Source organism: Ambystoma mexicanum, chromosome 4p (assembly GCF_040938575.1).
Source record: "Ambystoma mexicanum isolate Mex_15411 chromosome 4p, UKY_AmexF1_1, whole genome shotgun sequence".
NCBI classification, from domain to species: domain Eukaryota; kingdom Metazoa; phylum Chordata; class Amphibia; order Caudata; family Ambystomatidae; genus Ambystoma; species Ambystoma mexicanum.
The window spans coordinates 843,807,765-843,826,591 of NC_090927.1; the positions used below are offsets into that span (position 1 = coordinate 843,807,765).

Below are 18,827 nucleotides of genomic sequence, written 5' to 3' on the forward strand. Positions count from 1 at the left end.
TCAGGCGAGATATATAAGACTGGTGGGCCCATTCAGGACTCCTATGTCTGGTAGGATAACTTTAATTCATCCATCCTGTGTCTGTTGCAGGGAGGTGGAGAGAACAATCAACACAATAATGGTTTTCTTTCATGCCTCTTGAAGGACTCAATATTCTCTGTACTGCATTACATGTGAAAGTCGATTTATTACCCATGAACACACTACCTGTATGCTAATTCTATGTAAAAAGGTAGCTCCAGCCGTCATGATGTTGTCCAACATTTCCGCTATAAAACGGTATACAATTATTTTGGAAACATACCAAATTTGAAAAATAATTGAGAAGTTGCGCAATTACTAATCATGGAGCACAAAAAAGCCTACAGCACCTGGTATTCCCAGGCAGTCTCCCATCCAGGTACTAACTAGGCCCGACCCTGCTTAGCTTCCGAGATCGGGCGCATTCAGTGTGGTGTGGCCGTAGGCTCTGGGCCTAGTGAGTTTTGTACTTTTAAGCATCTAGTCGGCTAGACCTTGCAGTTTTGAAAGGCAATTGTGAAATGGCTCACTTCCTGAACTTGGAGCACAAAAAAGCCTACAGCACCTGGTATTCCCAGGCGGTCTCCCATCCAGGTACTAATGAGGCCCGACACTGCTTAGCTTCCGAGATCAGACGCATTCAGTGTGGTGTGGCCGTAGGCTCTGGGCCTTGTGAGTTTTGTACTTTTAAGCATCTAGTCGGCTAGACCTTGCAGTTTTGAAAGGCAATTGTGAAATGGCTCACTTCCTGAACTTGGAGCACAAAAAAGCCTACAGCACCTGATATTCCCAGGTGGTCTCCCATCCAGGTACTAACTAGGCCCGACACTGCTTAGCTTCCGAGATCAGACGAGATCGGGCGCAATCAGTGTGGTGTGGCCGTAGGCTCTGGGCCTAGTGAGTTTTGTACTTTTAAGCATCTAGTCAGCTAGACCTTGCAGTTTTCAAAGGCAATTGAGAAATGGCTCACTTCCTGAACTTGGAGCACAAAAAAGCCTACAGCACCTGGTATTCCCAGGCGGTCTCCCATCCAGGTACTAACGAGGCCCAACACTGCTTAGCTTCCGAGATCAGACGAGATCGGGCGCATTCAGTGTGGTGTGGCCGTAGGCTCTGGGCCTTGTGAGTTTTGTACTTTTAAGCATCTAGTCGGCTAGACCTTGCAGTTTTGAAAGGCAATTGAGAAATGGCTCACTTCCTGAACTTGGAGTACAAAAAAGCCTACAGCACCTGGTATTCCCAGGCGGTCTCCCATCCAGGTACTAACTAGGCCCGACACTGCTTAGCTTCTGAGATCAGACAAGATCAGGCGCATTCAGTGTGGTGTGGCCGTAGGCTCTGGGCCTAGTGAGTTTTGTACTTTTAAGCATCTAGTCGGCTAGACCTTGCAGTTTTAAAAGGCAATTGAGAAAGGGCTCACTTCCTGAACTTGGAGCACAAAAAAGCCTACAGCACCTGGTATTCCCAGGCGGTCTCCCATCCAGGTACTAACTAGGCCTGACACTGCTTAACTTCCGAGATCAGACGAGATCGGGTGCATTCAGTGTGGTGTGGCCGTAGGCTCTAGGAATGCTAAGAATATTACTCTTATGCATTTGCATTTAGTAAGCTAAGCCATGCAGCCACTTGCAACATGATACCACGCTCATCGCTCGATCAGGCTCGATCAGGCGAGATATATAAGACTGGTGGGCCCATTCAGGACTCCTATGTCTGGTAGGATAACTTTAATTCATCCATCCTGTGTCTGTTGCAGGGAGGTGGAGAGAACAATCAACACAATAATGGGTTTCTTTCATGCCTCTTGAAGGACTCAATATTCTCTGTACTGCATTACATGTGAAAGTCGATTTATTACCCATGAACACACTACCTGTATGCTAATTCTATGTAAAAAGGTAGCTCCAGCCCTCATGAGTTTGTCCAACATTTCCGCTATAAAACGGGATACAATTATTTTGGAAACATACCAAATTTGAAAAATAATTGAGAAGTTGCGCAATTACTAATCATGGAGCACAAAAAAGCCTACAGCACCTGGTATTCCCAGGCAGTCTCCCATCCAGGTACTAACTAGGCCCGACCCTGCTTAGCTTCCGAGATCGGGCGCATTCAGTGTGGTGTGGCCGTAGGCGCTGGGCCTAGTGAGTTTTGTACTTTTAAGCATCTAGTCGGCTAGACCTTGCAGTTTTGAAAGGCAATTGTGAAATGGCTCACTTCCTGAACTTGGAGCACAAAAAAAGCCTACAGCACCTGGTATTCCCAGGCGGTCTCCCATCCAGGTACTAACGAGGCTCGACACTGCTTAGCTTCCGAGATCAGACGAGATCGGGCGCAATCAGTGTGGTGTGGCCGTAGGCTCTGGGCCTTGTGAGTTTTGTACTTTTAAGCATCTAGTCGGCTAGACCTTGCAGTTTTGAAAGGCAATTGAGAAATGGCTCACTTCCTGAACTTGGAGTACAAAAAAGCCTACAGCACCTGGTATTCCCAGGCGGTCTCCCATCCAGGTACTAACTAGGCCCGACACTGCTTAGCTTCTGAGATCAGACGAGATCAGGCGCATTCAGTGTGGTGTGGCCGTAGGCTCTGGGCCTTGTGAGTTTTGTACTTTTAAGCATCTAGTCGGCTAGACCTTGCAGTTTTGAAAGGCAATTGAGAAATGGCTCACTTCCTGAACTTGGAGTACAAAAAAGCCTACAGCACCTGGTATTCCCAGGCGGTCTCCCATCCAGGTACTAACTAGGCCCGACACTGCTTAGCTTCTGAGATCAGACGAGATCAGGCGCATTCAGTGTGGTGTGGCCGTAGGCTCTGGGCCTAGGAAGTTTTGTACTTTTAAGCATCTAGTCGGCTAGACCTTGCAGTTTTAAAAGGCAATTGAGAAAGGGCTCACTTCCTGAACTTGGAGCACAAAAAAAGCCTACAGCACCTGGTATTCCCAGGCGGTCTCCCATCCAGGTACTAACTAGGCCTGACACTGCTTCACTTCCGAGATCAGACGAGATCGGGTGCATTCAGTGTGGTGTGGCCGTAGGCTCTAGGAATGCTAAGAATATTACTCTTATGCATTTGCATTTAGTAAGCTAAGCCATGCAGCCACTTGCAACATGATACCACGCTCATCGCTCGATCAGGCGAGATATATAAGACTGGTGGGCCCATTCAGGACTCCTATGTCTGGTAGGATAACTTTAATTCATCCATCCTGTGTCTGTTGCAGGGAGGTGGAGAGAACAATCAACACAATAATGGGTTTCTTTCATGCCTCTTGAAGGACTCAATATTCTCTGTACTGCATTACATGTGAAAGTCTATTTATTACCCATGAACACACTACCTGTATGCTAATTCTATGTAAAAAGGTAGCTCCAGCCCTCATGATGTTGTCCAACATTTCCGCTATAAAACGGGATACAATTATTTTGGAAACATACCAAATTTGAAAAATAATTGAGAAGTTGCGCAATTACTAATCATGGAGCACAAAAAAGCCTACAGCACCTGGTATTCCCAGGCAGTCTCCCATCCAGGTACTAACTAGGCCCGACCCTGCTTAGCTTCCGAGATCGGGCGCATTCAGTGTGGTGTGGCCGTAGGCTCTGGGCCTAGTGAGTTTTGTACTTTTAAGCATCTAGTCGGCTAGACCTTGCAGTTTTGAAAGGCAATTGTGAAATGGCTCACTTCCTGAACTTGGAGCACAAAAAAGCCTACAGCACCTGGTATTCCCAGGTGGTCTCCCATCCAGGTACTAACGAGGCCCGACACTGCTTAGCTTCCGAGATCAGACGAGATCGGGCGCATTCAGTGTGGTGTGGCCGTAGGCTCTGGGCCTTGTGAGTTTTGTACTTTTAAGCATCTAGTCGGCTAGACCTTGCAGTTTTGAAAGGCAATTGAGAAATGGCTCACTTCCTGAACTTGGAGTACAAAAAAGCCTACAGCACCTGGTATTCCCAGGCGGTCTCCCATCCAGGTACTAACTAGGCCCAACACTGCTTAGCTTCTGAGATCAGACGAGATCAGGCGCATTCAGTGTGGTGTGGCCGTAGGCTCTGGGCCTAGTGAGTTTTGTACTTTTAAGCATCTAGTCGGCTAGACCTTGCAGTTTTGAAAGGCAATTGAGAAAGGGCTCACTTCCTGAACTTGGAGCACAAAAAAGCCTACAGCACCTGGTATTCCCAGGCGGTCTCCCATCCAGGTACTAACTAGGCCTAACACTGCTTAACTTCCGAGATCAGACGAGATCAGGTGCATTCAGTGTGGTGTGGCCGTAGGCTCTAGGAATGCTAAGAATATTACTCTTATGCATTTGCATTTAGTAAGCTAAGCCATGCAGCCACTTGCAACATGATACCACGCTCATCGCTCGATCAGGCTCGATCAGGCGAGATATATAAGACTGGTGGGCCCATTCAGGACTCCTATGTCTTGTAGGATAACTTTAATTCATCCATCCTGTGTCTGTTGCAGGGAGGTGGAGAGAACAATCAACACAATAATGGTTTTCTTTCATGCCTCTTGAAGGACTCAATATTCTCTGTACTGCATTACATGTGAAAGTCGATTTATTACCCATGAACACACTACCTGTATGCTAATTCTATGTAAAAAGGTAGCTCCAGCCCTCATGATGTTGTCCAACATTTCCGCTATAAAACGGGATACAATTATTTTGGAAACATACCAAATTTGAAAAATAATTGAGAAGTTGCGCAATTACTAATCATGGAGCACAAAAAAGCCTACAGCACCTGGTATTCCCAGGCAGTCTCCCATCCAGGTACTAACTAGGCCCGACCCTGCTTAGCTTCCGAGATCGGGCGCATTCAGTGTGGTGTGGCCGTAGGCTCTGGGCCTAGTGAGTTTTGTACTTTTAAGCATCTAGTCGGCTAGACCTTGCAGTTTTGAAAGGCAATTGTGAAATGGCTCACTTCCTGAACTTGGAGCACAAAAAAGCCTACAGCACCTGGTATTCCCAGGTGGTCTCCCATCCAGGTACTAACTAGGCCCAACACTGCTTAGCTTCTGAGATCAGACAAGATCAGGCGCATTCAGTGTGGTGTGGCCGTAGGCTCTGGGCCTAGTGAGTTTTGTACTTTTAAGCATCTAGTCGGCTAGACCGTGCAGTTTTAAAAGGCAATTGAGAAAGGGCTCACTTCCTGAACTTGGAGCACAAAAAAGCCTACAGCACCTGGTATTCCCAGGCGGTCTCCCATCCAGGTACTAACTAGGCCTGACACTGCTTAACTTCCAAGATCAGACGAGATCGGGTGCATTCAGTGTGGTGTGGCCGTAGTCTCTAGGAATGCTAAGAATATTACTCTTATGCATTTGCATTTAGTAAGCTAAGCCATGCAGCCACTTGCAACATGATACCACGCTCATCGCTCGATCAGGCTCGATCAGGCGAGATATATAAGACTGGTGGGCCCATTCAGGACTCCTATGTCTGGTAGGATAACTTTAATTCATCCATCCTGTGTCTGTTGCAGGGAGGTGGAGAGAACAATCAACACAATAATGGTTTTCTTTCATGCCTCTTGAAGGACTCAATATTCTCTGTACTGCATTACATGTGAAAGTCGATTTATTACCCATGAACACACTACCTGTATGCTAATTCTATGTAAAAAGGTAGCTCCAGCCCTCATGATGTTGTCCAACATTTCCGCTATAAAACGGTATACAATTATTTTGGAAACATACCAAATTTGAAAAATAATTGAGAAGTTGCGCAATTACTAATCATGGAGCACAAAAAAGCCTACAGCACCTGGTATTCCCAGGCAGTCTCCCATCCAGGTACTAACTAGGCCAGACCCTGCTTAGCTTCCGAGATCGGGCGCATTCAGTGTGGTGTGGCCGTAGGCTCTGGGCCTAGTGAGTTTTGTACTTTTAAGCATCTAGTCGGCTAGACCTTGCAGTTTTGAAAGGCAATTGTGAAATGGCTCACTTCCTGAACTTGGAGCACAAAAAAGCCTACAGCACCTGGTATTCCCAGGTGGTCTCCCATCCAGGTACTAACTAGGCCCGACACTGCTTAGCTTCCTTGATCAGACGAGATCGGGCGCAATCAGTGTGGTGTGGCCGTAGGCTCTGGGCCTAGTGAGTTTTGTACTTTTAAGCATCTAGTCAGCTAGACCTTGCAGTTTTGAAAGGCAATTGAGAAATGGCTCACTTCCTGAACTTGGAGCACAAAAAAGCCTACAGCACCTGGTATTCCCAGGCGGTCTCCCATCCAGGTACTAACGAGGCCCGACACTGCTTAGCTTCCGAGATCAGACGAGATCGGGCGCATTCAGTGTGGTGTGGCCGTAGGCTCTGGGCCTTGTGAGTTTTGTACTTTTAAGCATCTAGTCGGCTAGACCTTGCAGTTTTGAAAGGCAATTGAGAAATGGCTCACTTCCTGAACTTGGAGTACAAAAAAGCCTACAGCACCTGGTATTCCCAGGCGGTCTCCCATCCAGGTACTAACTAGGCCCGACACTGCTTAGCTTCTGAGATCAGACGAGATCAGGCGCATTCAGTGTGGTGTGGCCGTAGGCTCTGGGCCTAGTGAGTTTTGTACTTTTAAGCATCTAGTCGGCTAGACCTTGCAGTTTTAAAAGGCAATTGAGAAAGGGCTCACTTCCTGAACTTGGAGCACAAAAAAGCCTACAGCACCTGGTATTCCCAGGCGGTCTCCCATCCAGGTACTAACTAGGCCTGACACTGCTTAACTTCCGAGATCAGACGAGATCGGGTGCATTCAGTGTGGTGTGGCCGTAGGCTCTAGGAATGCTAAGAATATTACTCTTATGCATTTGCATTTAGTAAGCTAAGCCATGCAGCCACTTGCAACATGATACCACGCTCATCGCTCGATCAGGCTCGATCAGGCGAGATATATAAGACTGGTGGGCCCATTCAGGACTCCTATGTCTGGTAGGATAACTTTAATTCATCCATCCTGTGTCTGTTGCAGGGAGGTGGAGAGAACAATCAACACAATAATGGGTTTCTTTCATGCCTCTTGAAGGACTCAATATTCTCTGTACTGCATTACATGTGAAAGTCGATTTATTACCCATGAACACACTACCTGTATGCTAATTCTATGTAAAAAGGTAGCTCCAGCCCTCATGATGTTGTCCAACATTTCCGCTATAAAACGGGATACAATTATTTTGGAAACATACCAAATTTGAAAAATAATTGAGAAGTTGTGCAATTACTAATCATGGAGCACAAAAAAGCCTACAGCACCTGGTATTCCCAGGCAGTCTCCCATCCAGGTACTAACTAGGCCCGACCCTGCTTAGCTTCCGAGATCGGGCGCATTCAGTGTGGTGTGGCCGTAGGCTCTGGGCCTAGTGAGTTTTGTACTTTTAAGCATCTAGTCGGCTAGACCTTGCAGTTTTGAAAGGCAATTGTGAAATGGCTCACTTCCTGAACTTGGAGCACAAAAAAGCCTACAGCACCTGGTATTCCCAGGTGGTCTCCCATCCAGGTACTAACTAGGCCCGACACTGCGTAGCTTCCGAGATCAGACGAGATCGGGCGCAATCAGTGTGGTGTGTCCGTAGTCTCTGGGCCTCGTGAGTTTTGTACTTTTAAGCATCTAGTCAGCTAGACCTTGCAGTTTTGAAAGGCAATTGAGAAATGGCTCACTTCCTGAACTTGGAGCACAAAAAAGCCTACAGCACCTGGTATTCCCAGGTGGGCTCCCATCCAGGTACTAACGAGGCCCGACACTGCTTAGCTTCCGAGATCAGACGAGATCGGGCACAATCAGTGTGGTGTGGCCGTAGGCTCTGGGCCTTGTGAGTTTTGTACTTTTAAGCATCTAGTCGGCTAGACCTTGCAGTTTTAAAAGGCAATTGAGAAAGGGCTCACTTCCTGAACTTGGAGCACAAAAAAGCCTACAGCACCTGGTATTCCCAGGCGGTCTCCCATCCAGGTACTAACTAGGCCTGACACTGCTTAACTTCCGAGATCAGACGAGATCGGGTGCATTCAGTGTGGTGTGGCCGTAGGTTCTAGGAATGCTAAGAATATTACTCTTATGCATTTGCATTTAGTAAGCTAAGCCATGCAGCCACTTGCAACATGATACCACGCTCATCGCTCGATCAGGCTCGATCAGGCGAGATATATAAGACTGGTGGGCCCATTCAGGACTCCTATGTCTGGTAGGATAACTTTAATTCATCCATCCTGTGTCTGTTGCAGGGAGGTGGAGAGAACAATCAACACAATAATGGGTTTCTTTCATGCCTCTTGAAGGACTCAATATTCTCTGTACTGCATTACATGTGAAAGTCGATTTATTACCCATGAACACACTACCTGTATGCTAATTCTATGTAAAAAGGTAGCTCCAGCCCTCATGATGTTGTCCAACATTTCCGCTATAAAACGGGATACAATTATTTTGGAAACATACCAAATTTGAAAAATAATTGAGAAGTTGCGCAATTACTAATCATGGAGCACAAAAAAGCCTACAGCACCTGGTATTCCCAGGCAGTCTCCCATCCAGGTACTAACTAGGCCCGACCCTGCTTAGCTTCCGAGATCGGGCGCATTCAGTGTGGTGTGGCCGTAGGCTCTGGGCCTAGTGAGTTTTGTACTTTTAAGCATCTAGTCGGCTAGACCTTGCAGTTTTGAAAGGCAATTGTGAAATGGCTCACTTCCTGAACTTGGAGCACAAAAAAGCCTACAGCACCTGGTATTCCCAGGCGGTCTCCCATCCAGGTACTAACGAGGCCCGACACTGCTTAGCTTCCGAGATCAGACGAGATCGGGCGCATTCAGTGTGGTGTGGCCGTAGGCTCTGGGCCTTGTGAGTTTTGTACTTTTAAGCATCTAGTCGGCTAGACCTTGCAGTTTTGAAAGGCAATTGAGAAATGGCTCACTTCCTGAACTTGGAGTACAAAAAAGCCTACAGCACCTGGTATTCCCAGGCGGTCTCCCATCCAGGTACTAACTAGGCCCAACACTGCTTAGCTTCTGAGATCAGACGAGATCAGGCGCATTCAGTGTGGTGTGGCCGTAGGCTCTGAGCCTAGTGAGTTTTGTACTTTTAAGCATCTAGTCGGCTAGACCTTGCAGTTTTGAAAGGCAATTGAGAAAGGGCTCACTTCCTGAACTTGGAGCACAAAAAAGCCTACAGCACCTGGTATTCCCAGGCGGTCTCCCATCCAGGTACTAACTAGGCCTGACACTGCTTAACTTCCGAGATCAGACGAGATCGGGTGCATTCAGTGTGGTGTGGCCGTAGGCTCTAGGAATGCTAAGAATATTACTCTTATGCATTTGCATTTAGTAAGCTAAGCCATGCAGCCACTTGCAACATGATACCACGCTCATCGCTCAATCAGGCTCGATCAGGCGAGATATATAAGACTGGTGGGCCCATTCAGGACTCCTATGTCTGGTAGGATAACTTTAATTCATCCATCCTGTGTCTGTTGCAGGGAGGTGGAGAGAACAATCAACACAATAATGGTTTTCTTTCATGCCTCTTGAAGGACTCAATATTCTCTGTACTGCATTACATGTGAAAGTCGATTTATTACCCATGAACACACTACCTGTATGCTAATTCTATGTAAAAAGGTAGCTCCAGCCCTCATGATGTTGTCCAACATTTCCGCTATAAAACGGTATACAATTATTTTGGAAACATACCAAATTTGAAAAATAATTGAGAAGTTGCGCAATTACTAATCATGGAGCACAAAAAAGCCTACAGCACCTGGTATTCCCAGGCAGTCTCCCATCCAGGTACTAACTAGGCCCGACCCTGCTTAGCTTCCGAGATCGGGCGCATTCAGTGTGGTGTGGCCGTAGGCTCTGGGCCTAGTGAGTTTTGTACTTTTAAGCATCTAGTCGGCTAGACCTTGCAGTTTTGAAAGGCAATTGTGAAATGGCTCACTTCCTGAACTTGGAGCACAAAAAAGCCTACAGCACCTGGTATTCCCAGGTGGTCTCCCATCCAGGTACTAACTAGGCCCGACACTGCTTAGCTTCCTTGATCAGACGAGATCGGGCGCAATCAGTGTGGTGTGGCCGTAGGCTCTGGGCCTAGTGAGTTTTGTACTTTTAAGCATCTAGTCAGCTAGACCTTGCAGTTTTGAAAGGCAATTGAGAAATGGCTCACTTCCTGAACTTGGAGCACAAAAAAGCCTACAGCACCTGGTATTCCCAGGCGGTCTCCCATCCAGGTACTAACGAGGCCCGACACTGCTTAGCTTCCGAGATCAGACGAGATCGGGCGCATTCAGTGTGGTGTGGCCGTAGGCTCTGGGCCTTGTGAGTTTTGTACTTTTAAGCATCTAGTCGGCTAGACCTTGCAGTTTTGAAAGGCAATTGAGAAATGGCTCACTTCCTGAACTTGGAGTACAAAAAAGCCTACAGCACCTGGTATTCCCAGGCGGTCTCCCATCCAGGTACTAACTAGGCCCGACACTGCTTAGCTTCTGAGATCAGACGAGATCAGGCGCATTCAGTGTGGTGTGGCCGTAGGCTCTGGGCCTAGTGAGTTTTGTACTTTTAAGCATCTAGTCGGCTAGACCTTGCAGTTTTAAAAGGCAATTGAGAAAGGGCTCACTTCCTGAACTTGGAGCACAAAAAAGCCTACAGCACCTGGTATTCCCAGGCGGTCTCCCATCCAGGTACTAACTAGGCCTGACACTGCTTAACTTCCGAGATCAGACGAGATCGGGTGCATTCAGTGTGGTGTGGCCGTAGGCTCTAGGAATGCTAAGAATATTACTCTTATGCATTTGCATTTAGTAAGCTAAGCCATGCAGCCACTTGCAACATGATACCACGCTCATCGCTCGATCAGGCTCGATCAGGCGAGATATATAAGACTGGTGGGCCCATTCAGGACTCCTATGTCTGGTAGGATAACTTTAATTCATCCATCCTGTGTCTGTTGCAGGGAGGTGGAGAGAACAATCAACACAATAATGGGTTTCTTTCATGCCTCTTGAAGGACTCAATATTCTCTGTACTGCATTACATGTGAAAGTCGATTTATTACCCATGAACACACTACCTGTATGCTAATTCTATGTAAAAAGGTAGCTCCAGCCCTCATGATGTTGTCCAACATTTCCGCTATAAAACGGGATACAATTATTTTGGAAACATACCAAATTTGAAAAATAATTGAGAAGTTGTGCAATTACTAATCATGGAGCACAATAAAGCCTACAGCACCTGGTATTCCCAGGCAGTCTCCCATCCAGGTACTAACTAGGCCCGACCCTGCTTAGCTTCCGAGATCGGGCGCATTCAGTGTGGTGTGGCCGTAGGCTCTGGGCCTAGTGAGTTTTGTACTTTTAAGCATCTAGTCGGCTAGACCTTGCAGTTTTGAAAGGCAATTGTGAAATGGCTCACTTCCTGAACTTGGAGCACAAAAAAGCCTACAGCACCTGGTATTCCCAGGTGGTCTCCCATCCAGGTACTAACTAGGCCCGACACTGCGTAGCTTCCGAGATCAGACGAGATCGGGCGCAATCAGTGTGGTGTGTCTGTAGTCTCTGGGCCTAGTGAGTTTTGTACTTTTAAGCATCTAGTCAGCTAGACCTTGCAGTTTTGAAAGGCAATTGAGAAATGGCTCACTTCCTGAACTTGGAGCACAAAAAAGCCTACAGCACCTGGTATTCCCAGGCGGGCTCCCATCCAGGTACTAACGAGGCCCGACACTGCTTAGCTTCCGAGATCAGACGAGATCGGGCACAATCAGTGTGGTGTGGCCGTAGGCTCTGGGCCTTGTGAGTTTTGTACTTTTAAGCATCTAGTCGGCTAGACCTTGCAGTTTTAAAAGGCAATTGAGAAAGGGCTCACTTCCTGAACTTGGAGCACAAAAAAGCCTACAGCACCTGGTATTCCCAGGCGGTCTCCCATCCAGGTACTAACTAGGCCTGACACTGCTTAACTTCCGAGATCAGACGAGATCGGGTGCATTCAGTGTGGTGTGGCCGTAGGCTCTAGGAATGCTAAGAATATTACTCTTATGCATTTGCATTTAGTAAGCTAAGCCATGCAGCCACTTGCAACATGATACCACGCTCATCGCTCGATCAGGCTCGATCAGGCGAGATATATAAGACTGGTGGGCCCATTCAGGACTCCTATGTCTGGTAGGATAACTTTAATTCATCCATCCTGTGTCTGTTGCAGGGAGGTGGAGAGAACAATCAACACAATAATGGGTTTCTTTCATGCCTCTTGAAGGACTCAATATTCTCTGTACTGCATTACATGTGAAAGTCGATTTATTACCCATGAACACACTACCTGTATGCTAATTCTATGTAAAAAGGTAGCTCCAGCCCTCATGATGTTGTCCAACATTTCCGCTATAAAACGGGATACAATTATTTTGGAAACATACCAAATTTGAAAAATAATTGAGAAGTTGCGCAATTACTAATCATGGAGCACAAAAAAGCCTACAGCACCTGGTATTCCCAGGCAGTCTCCCATCCAGGTACTAACTAGGCCCGACCCTGCTTAGCTTCCGAGATCGGGCGCATTCAGTGTGGTGTGGCCGTAGGCTCTGGGCCTAGTGAGTTTTGTACTTTTAAGCATCTAGTCGGCTAGACCTTGCAGTTTTGAAAGGCAATTGTGAAATGGCTCACTTCCTGAACTTGGAGCACAAAAAAGCCTACAGCACCTGGTATTCCCAGGCGGTCTCCCATCCAGGTACTAACGAGGCCCGACACTGCTTAGCTTCCGAGATCAGACGAGATCGGGCGCATTCAGTGTGGTGTGGCCGTAGGCTCTGGGCCTAGTGAGTTTTGTACTTTTAAGCATCTAGTCGGCTAGACCTTGCAGTTTTAAAAGGCAATTGAGAAAGGGCTCACTTCCTGAACTTGGAGCACAAAAAAGCCTACAGCACCTGGTATTCCCAGGCGGTCTCCCATCCAGGTACTAACTAGGCCTGACACTGCTTAACTTCCGAGATCAGACGAGATCGGGTGCATTCAGTGTGGTGTGGCCGTAGGCTCTAGGAATGCTAAGAATATTACTCTTATGCATTTGCATTTAGTAAGCTAAGCCATGCAGCCACTTGCAACATGATACCACACTCATCGCTCGATCAGGCGAGATATATAAGACTGGTGGGCCCATTCAGGACTCCTATGTCTGGTAGGATAACTTTAATTCATCCATCCTGTGTCTGTTGCAGGGAGGTGGAGAGAACAATCAACACAATAATGGGTTTCTTTCATGCCTCTTGAAGGACTCAATATTCTCTGTACTGCATTACATGTGAAAGTCGATTTATTACCCATGAACACACTACCTGTATGCTAATTCTATGTAAAAAGGTAGCTCCAGCCCTCATGATGTTGTCCAACATTTCCGCTATAAAACGGGATACAATTATTTTGGAAACATACCAAATTTGAAAAATAATTGAGAAGTTGTGCAATTACTAATCATGGAGCACAAAAAAGCCTACAGCACCTGGTATTCCCAGGCAGTCTCCCATCCAGGTACTAACTAGGCCCGACCCTGCTTAGCTTCCGAGATCGGGCGCATTCAGTGTGGTGTGGCCGTAGGCTCTGGGCCTAGTGAGTTTTGTACTTTTAAGCATCTAGTCGGCTAGACCTTGCAGTTTTGAAAGGCAATTGTGAAATGGCTCACTTCCTGAACTTGGAGCACAAAAAAGCCTACAGCACCTGGTATTCCCAGGTGGTCTCCCATCCAGGTACTAACTAGGCCCGACACTGCGTAGCTTCCGAGATCAGACGAGATCGGGCGCAATCAGTGTGGTGTGTCCGTAGTCTCTGGGCCTAGTGAGTTTTGTACTTTTAAGCATCTAGTCAGCTAGACCTTGCAGTTTTGAAAGGCAATTGAGAAATGGCTCACTTCCTGAACTTGGAGCACAAAAAAGCCTACAGCACCTGGTATTCCCAGGCGGGCTCCCATCCAGGTACTAACGAGGCCCGACACTGCTTAGCTTCCGAGATCAGACGAGATCGGGCACAATCAGTGTGGTGTGGCCGTAGGCTCTGGGCCTTGTGAGTTTTGTACTTTTAAGCATCTAGTCGGCTAGACCTTGCAGTTTTAAAAGGCAATTGAGAAAGGGCTCACTTCCTGAACTTGGAGCACAAAAAAGCCTACAGCACCTGGTATTCCCAGGCGGTCTCCCATCCAGGTACTAACTAGGCCTGACACTGCTTAACTTCCGAGATCAGACGAGATCGGGTGCATTCAGTGTGGTGTGGCCGTAGGTTCTAGGAATGCTAAGAATATTACTCTTATGCATTTGCATTTAGTAAGCTAAGCCATGCAGCCACTTGCAACATGATACCACGCTCATCGCTCGATCAGGCTCGATCAGGCGAGATATATAAGACTGGTGGGCCCATTCAGGACTCCTATGTCTGGTAGGATAACTTTAATTCATCCATCCTGTGTCTGTTGCAGGGAGGTGGAGAGAACAATCAACACAATAATGGGTTTCTTTCATGCCTCTTGAAGGACTCAATATTCTCTGTACTGCATTACATGTGAAAGTCGATTTATTACCCATGAACACACTACCTGTATGCTAATTCTATGTAAAAAGGTAGCTCCAGCCCTCATGATGTTGTCCAACATTTCCGCTATAAAACGGGATACAATTATTTTGGAAACATACCAAATTTGAAAAATAATTGAGAAGTTGCGCAATTACTAATCATGGAGCACAAAAAAGCCTACAGCACCTGGTATTCCCAGGCAGTCTCCCATCCAGGTACTAACTAGGCCCGACCCTGCTTAGCTTCCGAGATCGGGCGCATTCAGTGTGGTGTGGCCGTAGGCTCTGGGCCTAGTGAGTTTTGTACTTTTAAGCATCTAGTCGGCTAGACCTTGCAGTTTTGAAAGGCAATTGTGAAATGGCTCACTTCCTGAACTTGGAGCACAAAAAAGCCTACAGCACCTGGTATTCCCAGGCGGTCTCCCATCCAGGTACTAACGAGGCCCGACACTGCTTAGCTTCCGAGATCAGACGAGATCGGGCGCATTCAGTGTGGTGTGGCCGTAGGCTCTGGGCCTTGTGAGTTTTGTACTTTTAAGCATCTAGTCGGCTAGACCTTGCAGTTTTGAAAGGCAATTGAGAAATGGCTCACTTCCTGAACTTGGAGTACAAAAAAGCCTACAGCACCTGGTATTCCCAGGCGGTCTCCCATCCAGGTACTAACTAGGCCCAACACTGCTTAGCTTCTGAGATCAGACGAGATCAGGCGCATTCAGTGTGGTGTGGCCGTAGGCTCTGGGCCTAGTGAGTTTTGTACTTTTAAGCATCTAGTCGGCTAGACCTTGCAGTTTTGAAAGGCAATTGAGAAAGGGCTCACTTCCTGAACTTGGAGCACAAAAAAGCCTACAGCACCTGGTATTCCCAGGCGGTCTCCCATCCAGGTACTAACTAGGCCTGACACTGCTTAACTTCCGAGATCAGACGAGATCGGGTGCATTCAGTGTGGTGTGGCCGTAGGCTCTAGGAATGCTAAGAATATTACTCTTATGCATTTGCATTTAGTAAGCTAAGCCATGCAGCCACTTGCAACATGATACCACGCTCATCGCTCGATCAGGCTCGATCAGGCGAGATATATAAGACTGGTGGGCCCATTCAGGACTCCTATGTCTGGTAGGATAACTTTAATTCATCCATCCTGTGTCTGTTGCAGGGAGGTGGAGAGAACAATCAACACAATAATGGTTTTCTTTCATGCCTCTTGAAGGACTCAATATTCTCTGTACTGCATTACATGTGAAAGTCGATTTATTACCCATGAACACACTACCTGTATGCTAATTCTATGTAAAAAGGTAGCTCCAGCCCTCATGATGTTGTCCAACATTTCCGCTATAAAACGGTATACAATTATTTTGGAAACATACCAAATTTGAAAAATAATTGAGAAGTTGCGCAATTACTAATCATGGAGCACAAAAAAGCCTACAGCACCTGGTATTCCCAGGCAGTCTCCCATCCAGGTACTAACTAGGCCCGACCCTGCTTAGCTTCCGAGATCGGGCGCATTCAGTGTGGTGTGGCCGTAGGCTCTGGGCCTAGTGAGTTTTGTACTTTTAAGCATCTAGTCGGCTAGACCTTGCAGTTTTGAAAGGCAATTGTGAAATGGCTCACTTCCTGAACTTGGAGCACAAAAAAGCCTACAGCACCTGGTATTCCCAGGTGGTCTCCCATCCAGGTACTAACTAGGCCCGACACTGCTTAGCTTCCTTGATCAGACGAGATCGGGCGCAATCAGTGTGGTGTGGCCGTAGGCTCTGGGCCTAGTGAGTTTTGTACTTTTAAGCATCTAGTCAGCTAGACCTTGCAGTTTTGAAAGGCAATTGAGAAATGGCTCACTTCCTGAACTTGGAGCACAAAAAAGCCTACAGCACCTGGTATTCCCAGGCGGTCTCCCATCCAGGTACTAACGAGGCCCGACACTGCTTAGCTTCCGAGATCAGACGAGATCGGGCGCATTCAGTGTGGTGTGGCCGTAGGCTCTGGGCCTTGTGAGTTTTGTACTTTTAAGCATCTAGTCGGCTAGACCTTGCAGTTTTGAAAGGCAATTGAGAAATGGCTCACTTCCTGAACTTGGAGTACAAAAAAGCCTACAGCACCTGGTATTCCCAGGCGGTCTCCCATCCAGGTACTAACTAGGCCCGACACTGCTTAGCTTCTGAGATCAGACGAGATCAGGCGCATTCAGTGTGGTGTGGCCGTAGGCTCTGGGCCTAGTGAGTTTTGTACTTTTAAGCATCTAGTCGGCTAGACCTTGCAGTTTTAAAAGGCAATTGAGAAAGGGCTCACTTCCTGAACTTGGAGCACAAAAAAGCCTACAGCACCTGGTATTCCCAGGCGGTCTCCCATCCAGGTACTAACTAGGCCTGACACTGCTTAACTTCCGAGATCAGACGAGATCGGGTGCATTCAGTGTGGTGTGGCCGTAGGCTCTAGGAATGCTAAGAATATTACTCTTATGCATTTGCATTTAGTAAGCTAAGCCATGCAGCCACTTGCAACATGATACCACGCTCATCGCTCGATCAGGCTCGATCAGGCGAGATATATAAGACTGGTGGGCCCATTCAGGACTCCTATGTCTGGTAGGATAACTTTAATTCATCCATCCTGTGTCTGTTGCAGGGAGGTGGAGAGAACAATCAACACAATAATGGGTTTCTTTCATGCCTCTTGAAGGACTCAATATTCTCTGTACTGCATTACATGTGAAAGTCGATTTATTACCCATGAACACACTACCTGTATGCTAATTCTATGTAAAAAGGTAGCTCCAGCCCTCATGATGTTGTCCAACATTTCCGCTATAAAACGGGATACAATTATTTTGGAAACATACCAAATTTGAAAAATAATTGAGAAGTTGTGCAATTACTAATCATGGAGCACAATAAAGCCTACAGCACCTGGTATTCCCAGGCAGTCTCCCATCCAGGTACTAACTAGGCCCGACCCTGCTTAGCTTCCGAGATCGGGCGCATTCAGTGTGGTGTGGCCGTAGGCTCTGGGCCTAGTGAGTTTTGTACTTTTAAGCATCTAGTCGGCTAGACCTTGCAGTTTTGAAAGGCAATTGTGAAATGGCTCACTTCCTGAACTTGGAGCACAAAAAAGCCTACAGCACCTGGTATTCCCAGGTGGTCTCCCATCCAGGTACTAACTAGGCCCGACACTGCGTAGCTTCCGAGATCAGACGAGATCGGGCGCAATCAGTGTGGTGTGTCTGTAGTCTCTGGGCCTAGTGAGTTTTGTACTTTTAAGCATCTAGTCAGCTAGACCTTGCAGTTTTGAAAGGCAATTGAGAAATGGCTCACTTCCTGAACTTGGAGCACAAAAAAGCCTACAGCACCTGGTATTCCCAGGCAGGCTCCCATCCAGGTACTAACGAGGCCCGACACTGCTTAGCTTCCGAGATCAGACGAGATCGGGCACAATCAGTGTGGTGTGGCCGTAGGCTCTGGGCCTTGTGAGTTTTGTACTTTTAAGCATCTAGTCGGCTAGACCTTGCAGTTTTAAAAGGCAATTGAGAAAGGGCTCACTTCCTGAACTTGGAGCACAAAAAAGCCTACAGCACCTGGTATTCCCAGGCGGTCTCCCATCCAGGTACTAACTAGGCCTGACACTGCTTAACTTCCGAGATCAGACGAGATCGGGTGCATTCAGTGTGGTGTGGCCGTAGGCTCTAGGAATGCTAAGAATATTACTCTTATGCATTTGCATTTAGTAAGCTAAGCCATGCAGCCACTTGCAACATGATACCACGCTCATCGCTCGATCAGGCTCGATCAGGCGAGATATATAAGACTGGTGGGCCCATTCAGGACTCCTATGTCTGGTAGGATAACTTTAATTCATCCATCCTGTGTCTGTTGCAGGGAGGTGGAGAGAACAATCAACACAATAATGGGTTTCTTTCATGCCTCTTGAAGGACTCAATATTCTCTGTACTGCATTACATGTGAAAGTCGATTTATTACCCATGAACACACTACCTGTATGCTAATTCTATGTAAAAAGGTAGCTCCAGCCCTCATGATGTTGTCCAACATTTCCGCTATAAAACGGGATACAATTATTTTGGAAACATACCAAATTTGAAAAATAATTGAGAAGTTGCGCAATTACTAATCATGGAGCACAAAAAAGCCTACAGCACCTGGTATTCCCAGGCAGTCTCCCATCCAGGTACTAACTAGGCCCGACCCTGCTTAGCTTCCGAGATCGGGCGCATTCAGTGTGGTGTGGCCGTAGGCTCTGGGCCTAGTGAGTTTTGTACTTTTAA

General features: G+C 47.0%; 38 non-coding genes and 23 pseudogenes across 38 annotated transcripts; all 61 read right to left on the minus strand.

Annotated features, from left to right (window-relative positions):
• Positions 1-359: 359 nt before the first annotated feature.
• On the minus strand, positions 360-468 carry LOC138456855 (5S ribosomal RNA; annotated as a pseudogene).
• Positions 469-574: 106 nt separating this feature from the next.
• On the minus strand, positions 575-683 carry LOC138458161 (5S ribosomal RNA; annotated as a pseudogene).
• Positions 684-789: 106 nt separating this feature from the next.
• Positions 790-908, minus strand: LOC138462442 (5S ribosomal RNA). Its single transcript, XR_011265037.1, has one exon. It is a non-coding gene; the product is annotated as a 5S ribosomal RNA (ribosomal RNA).
• Positions 909-1,014: 106 nt separating this feature from the next.
• On the minus strand, positions 1,015-1,133 carry LOC138461179 (5S ribosomal RNA). The gene has a single exon (XR_011263811.1). It is a non-coding gene; the product is annotated as a 5S ribosomal RNA (ribosomal RNA).
• Positions 1,134-1,239: 106 nt separating this feature from the next.
• Positions 1,240-1,358, minus strand: LOC138463285 (5S ribosomal RNA). Its single transcript, XR_011265872.1, has one exon. It is a non-coding gene; the product is annotated as a 5S ribosomal RNA (ribosomal RNA).
• A 106-nt stretch (positions 1,359-1,464) lies between these two features.
• On the minus strand, positions 1,465-1,583 carry LOC138461343 (5S ribosomal RNA). Its single transcript, XR_011263962.1, has one exon. It is a non-coding gene; the product is annotated as a 5S ribosomal RNA (ribosomal RNA).
• Positions 1,584-2,046: 463 nt separating this feature from the next.
• Positions 2,047-2,155, minus strand: LOC138456856 (5S ribosomal RNA; annotated as a pseudogene).
• A 107-nt stretch (positions 2,156-2,262) lies between these two features.
• Positions 2,263-2,381, minus strand: LOC138454558 (5S ribosomal RNA). The gene has a single exon (XR_011261230.1). It is a non-coding gene; the product is annotated as a 5S ribosomal RNA (ribosomal RNA).
• Positions 2,382-2,487: 106 nt separating this feature from the next.
• Positions 2,488-2,606, minus strand: LOC138454105 (5S ribosomal RNA). Its single transcript, XR_011260798.1, has one exon. It is a non-coding gene; the product is annotated as a 5S ribosomal RNA (ribosomal RNA).
• Positions 2,607-2,712: 106 nt separating this feature from the next.
• Positions 2,713-2,831, minus strand: LOC138454117 (5S ribosomal RNA). The gene has a single exon (XR_011260809.1). It is a non-coding gene; the product is annotated as a 5S ribosomal RNA (ribosomal RNA).
• A 107-nt stretch (positions 2,832-2,938) lies between these two features.
• Positions 2,939-3,057, minus strand: LOC138462864 (5S ribosomal RNA). The gene has a single exon (XR_011265452.1). It is a non-coding gene; the product is annotated as a 5S ribosomal RNA (ribosomal RNA).
• A 453-nt stretch (positions 3,058-3,510) lies between these two features.
• On the minus strand, positions 3,511-3,619 carry LOC138456858 (5S ribosomal RNA; annotated as a pseudogene).
• Positions 3,620-3,725: 106 nt separating this feature from the next.
• Positions 3,726-3,844, minus strand: LOC138461819 (5S ribosomal RNA). Its single transcript, XR_011264426.1, has one exon. It is a non-coding gene; the product is annotated as a 5S ribosomal RNA (ribosomal RNA).
• A 106-nt stretch (positions 3,845-3,950) lies between these two features.
• Positions 3,951-4,069, minus strand: LOC138455528 (5S ribosomal RNA). Its single transcript, XR_011262006.1, has one exon. It is a non-coding gene; the product is annotated as a 5S ribosomal RNA (ribosomal RNA).
• A 106-nt stretch (positions 4,070-4,175) lies between these two features.
• LOC138462572 (5S ribosomal RNA) lies at positions 4,176-4,294 on the minus strand. The gene has a single exon (XR_011265167.1). It is a non-coding gene; the product is annotated as a 5S ribosomal RNA (ribosomal RNA).
• Positions 4,295-4,757: 463 nt separating this feature from the next.
• On the minus strand, positions 4,758-4,866 carry LOC138456859 (5S ribosomal RNA; annotated as a pseudogene).
• A 106-nt stretch (positions 4,867-4,972) lies between these two features.
• Positions 4,973-5,091, minus strand: LOC138462599 (5S ribosomal RNA). The gene has a single exon (XR_011265195.1). It is a non-coding gene; the product is annotated as a 5S ribosomal RNA (ribosomal RNA).
• A 106-nt stretch (positions 5,092-5,197) lies between these two features.
• On the minus strand, positions 5,198-5,316 carry LOC138454286 (5S ribosomal RNA). Its single transcript, XR_011260971.1, has one exon. It is a non-coding gene; the product is annotated as a 5S ribosomal RNA (ribosomal RNA).
• A 463-nt stretch (positions 5,317-5,779) lies between these two features.
• Positions 5,780-5,888, minus strand: LOC138458876 (5S ribosomal RNA; annotated as a pseudogene).
• A 106-nt stretch (positions 5,889-5,994) lies between these two features.
• On the minus strand, positions 5,995-6,113 carry LOC138455417 (5S ribosomal RNA; annotated as a pseudogene).
• Positions 6,114-6,219: 106 nt separating this feature from the next.
• On the minus strand, positions 6,220-6,338 carry LOC138462042 (5S ribosomal RNA). Its single transcript, XR_011264645.1, has one exon. It is a non-coding gene; the product is annotated as a 5S ribosomal RNA (ribosomal RNA).
• A 106-nt stretch (positions 6,339-6,444) lies between these two features.
• Positions 6,445-6,563, minus strand: LOC138454129 (5S ribosomal RNA). Its single transcript, XR_011260821.1, has one exon. It is a non-coding gene; the product is annotated as a 5S ribosomal RNA (ribosomal RNA).
• Positions 6,564-6,669: 106 nt separating this feature from the next.
• LOC138461344 (5S ribosomal RNA) lies at positions 6,670-6,788 on the minus strand. The gene has a single exon (XR_011263963.1). It is a non-coding gene; the product is annotated as a 5S ribosomal RNA (ribosomal RNA).
• Positions 6,789-7,251: 463 nt separating this feature from the next.
• On the minus strand, positions 7,252-7,360 carry LOC138456861 (5S ribosomal RNA; annotated as a pseudogene).
• Positions 7,361-7,466: 106 nt separating this feature from the next.
• LOC138455512 (5S ribosomal RNA) lies at positions 7,467-7,585 on the minus strand (annotated as a pseudogene).
• A 106-nt stretch (positions 7,586-7,691) lies between these two features.
• Positions 7,692-7,810, minus strand: LOC138454512 (5S ribosomal RNA). Its single transcript, XR_011261185.1, has one exon. It is a non-coding gene; the product is annotated as a 5S ribosomal RNA (ribosomal RNA).
• Positions 7,811-7,916: 106 nt separating this feature from the next.
• On the minus strand, positions 7,917-8,035 carry LOC138463270 (5S ribosomal RNA). Its single transcript, XR_011265856.1, has one exon. It is a non-coding gene; the product is annotated as a 5S ribosomal RNA (ribosomal RNA).
• A 463-nt stretch (positions 8,036-8,498) lies between these two features.
• On the minus strand, positions 8,499-8,607 carry LOC138456862 (5S ribosomal RNA; annotated as a pseudogene).
• Positions 8,608-8,713: 106 nt separating this feature from the next.
• LOC138462044 (5S ribosomal RNA) lies at positions 8,714-8,832 on the minus strand. The gene has a single exon (XR_011264646.1). It is a non-coding gene; the product is annotated as a 5S ribosomal RNA (ribosomal RNA).
• Positions 8,833-8,938: 106 nt separating this feature from the next.
• LOC138455645 (5S ribosomal RNA) lies at positions 8,939-9,057 on the minus strand. Its single transcript, XR_011262018.1, has one exon. It is a non-coding gene; the product is annotated as a 5S ribosomal RNA (ribosomal RNA).
• A 106-nt stretch (positions 9,058-9,163) lies between these two features.
• On the minus strand, positions 9,164-9,282 carry LOC138461345 (5S ribosomal RNA). Its single transcript, XR_011263964.1, has one exon. It is a non-coding gene; the product is annotated as a 5S ribosomal RNA (ribosomal RNA).
• A 463-nt stretch (positions 9,283-9,745) lies between these two features.
• LOC138456863 (5S ribosomal RNA) lies at positions 9,746-9,854 on the minus strand (annotated as a pseudogene).
• A 106-nt stretch (positions 9,855-9,960) lies between these two features.
• On the minus strand, positions 9,961-10,079 carry LOC138455419 (5S ribosomal RNA; annotated as a pseudogene).
• A 106-nt stretch (positions 10,080-10,185) lies between these two features.
• Positions 10,186-10,304, minus strand: LOC138462045 (5S ribosomal RNA). Its single transcript, XR_011264647.1, has one exon. It is a non-coding gene; the product is annotated as a 5S ribosomal RNA (ribosomal RNA).
• A 106-nt stretch (positions 10,305-10,410) lies between these two features.
• On the minus strand, positions 10,411-10,529 carry LOC138454141 (5S ribosomal RNA). Its single transcript, XR_011260832.1, has one exon. It is a non-coding gene; the product is annotated as a 5S ribosomal RNA (ribosomal RNA).
• Positions 10,530-10,635: 106 nt separating this feature from the next.
• On the minus strand, positions 10,636-10,754 carry LOC138461346 (5S ribosomal RNA). Its single transcript, XR_011263965.1, has one exon. It is a non-coding gene; the product is annotated as a 5S ribosomal RNA (ribosomal RNA).
• Positions 10,755-11,217: 463 nt separating this feature from the next.
• On the minus strand, positions 11,218-11,326 carry LOC138456864 (5S ribosomal RNA; annotated as a pseudogene).
• Positions 11,327-11,432: 106 nt separating this feature from the next.
• On the minus strand, positions 11,433-11,551 carry LOC138455580 (5S ribosomal RNA; annotated as a pseudogene).
• Positions 11,552-11,657: 106 nt separating this feature from the next.
• LOC138454623 (5S ribosomal RNA) lies at positions 11,658-11,776 on the minus strand. Its single transcript, XR_011261292.1, has one exon. It is a non-coding gene; the product is annotated as a 5S ribosomal RNA (ribosomal RNA).
• Positions 11,777-11,882: 106 nt separating this feature from the next.
• Positions 11,883-12,001, minus strand: LOC138461347 (5S ribosomal RNA). Its single transcript, XR_011263966.1, has one exon. It is a non-coding gene; the product is annotated as a 5S ribosomal RNA (ribosomal RNA).
• Positions 12,002-12,464: 463 nt separating this feature from the next.
• On the minus strand, positions 12,465-12,573 carry LOC138456865 (5S ribosomal RNA; annotated as a pseudogene).
• Positions 12,574-12,679: 106 nt separating this feature from the next.
• On the minus strand, positions 12,680-12,798 carry LOC138462046 (5S ribosomal RNA). The gene has a single exon (XR_011264648.1). It is a non-coding gene; the product is annotated as a 5S ribosomal RNA (ribosomal RNA).
• Positions 12,799-12,904: 106 nt separating this feature from the next.
• Positions 12,905-13,023, minus strand: LOC138461349 (5S ribosomal RNA). Its single transcript, XR_011263967.1, has one exon. It is a non-coding gene; the product is annotated as a 5S ribosomal RNA (ribosomal RNA).
• Positions 13,024-13,476: 453 nt separating this feature from the next.
• On the minus strand, positions 13,477-13,585 carry LOC138456866 (5S ribosomal RNA; annotated as a pseudogene).
• A 106-nt stretch (positions 13,586-13,691) lies between these two features.
• Positions 13,692-13,810, minus strand: LOC138455513 (5S ribosomal RNA; annotated as a pseudogene).
• A 106-nt stretch (positions 13,811-13,916) lies between these two features.
• LOC138454624 (5S ribosomal RNA) lies at positions 13,917-14,035 on the minus strand. Its single transcript, XR_011261293.1, has one exon. It is a non-coding gene; the product is annotated as a 5S ribosomal RNA (ribosomal RNA).
• Positions 14,036-14,141: 106 nt separating this feature from the next.
• Positions 14,142-14,260, minus strand: LOC138463271 (5S ribosomal RNA). The gene has a single exon (XR_011265857.1). It is a non-coding gene; the product is annotated as a 5S ribosomal RNA (ribosomal RNA).
• Positions 14,261-14,723: 463 nt separating this feature from the next.
• LOC138456867 (5S ribosomal RNA) lies at positions 14,724-14,832 on the minus strand (annotated as a pseudogene).
• A 106-nt stretch (positions 14,833-14,938) lies between these two features.
• On the minus strand, positions 14,939-15,057 carry LOC138462047 (5S ribosomal RNA). Its single transcript, XR_011264649.1, has one exon. It is a non-coding gene; the product is annotated as a 5S ribosomal RNA (ribosomal RNA).
• Positions 15,058-15,163: 106 nt separating this feature from the next.
• On the minus strand, positions 15,164-15,282 carry LOC138455761 (5S ribosomal RNA). Its single transcript, XR_011262029.1, has one exon. It is a non-coding gene; the product is annotated as a 5S ribosomal RNA (ribosomal RNA).
• A 106-nt stretch (positions 15,283-15,388) lies between these two features.
• On the minus strand, positions 15,389-15,507 carry LOC138461350 (5S ribosomal RNA). Its single transcript, XR_011263968.1, has one exon. It is a non-coding gene; the product is annotated as a 5S ribosomal RNA (ribosomal RNA).
• A 463-nt stretch (positions 15,508-15,970) lies between these two features.
• On the minus strand, positions 15,971-16,079 carry LOC138456869 (5S ribosomal RNA; annotated as a pseudogene).
• Positions 16,080-16,185: 106 nt separating this feature from the next.
• LOC138455420 (5S ribosomal RNA) lies at positions 16,186-16,304 on the minus strand (annotated as a pseudogene).
• Positions 16,305-16,410: 106 nt separating this feature from the next.
• Positions 16,411-16,529, minus strand: LOC138462048 (5S ribosomal RNA). Its single transcript, XR_011264651.1, has one exon. It is a non-coding gene; the product is annotated as a 5S ribosomal RNA (ribosomal RNA).
• A 106-nt stretch (positions 16,530-16,635) lies between these two features.
• LOC138454152 (5S ribosomal RNA) lies at positions 16,636-16,754 on the minus strand. Its single transcript, XR_011260843.1, has one exon. It is a non-coding gene; the product is annotated as a 5S ribosomal RNA (ribosomal RNA).
• Positions 16,755-16,860: 106 nt separating this feature from the next.
• LOC138461351 (5S ribosomal RNA) lies at positions 16,861-16,979 on the minus strand. The gene has a single exon (XR_011263969.1). It is a non-coding gene; the product is annotated as a 5S ribosomal RNA (ribosomal RNA).
• A 463-nt stretch (positions 16,980-17,442) lies between these two features.
• On the minus strand, positions 17,443-17,551 carry LOC138456870 (5S ribosomal RNA; annotated as a pseudogene).
• Positions 17,552-17,657: 106 nt separating this feature from the next.
• Positions 17,658-17,776, minus strand: LOC138455581 (5S ribosomal RNA; annotated as a pseudogene).
• Positions 17,777-17,882: 106 nt separating this feature from the next.
• LOC138455287 (5S ribosomal RNA) lies at positions 17,883-18,001 on the minus strand. Its single transcript, XR_011261925.1, has one exon. It is a non-coding gene; the product is annotated as a 5S ribosomal RNA (ribosomal RNA).
• Positions 18,002-18,107: 106 nt separating this feature from the next.
• On the minus strand, positions 18,108-18,226 carry LOC138461352 (5S ribosomal RNA). The gene has a single exon (XR_011263970.1). It is a non-coding gene; the product is annotated as a 5S ribosomal RNA (ribosomal RNA).
• A 463-nt stretch (positions 18,227-18,689) lies between these two features.
• On the minus strand, positions 18,690-18,798 carry LOC138456871 (5S ribosomal RNA; annotated as a pseudogene).
• Between the last annotated feature and the right edge of the window lie 29 nt (positions 18,799-18,827).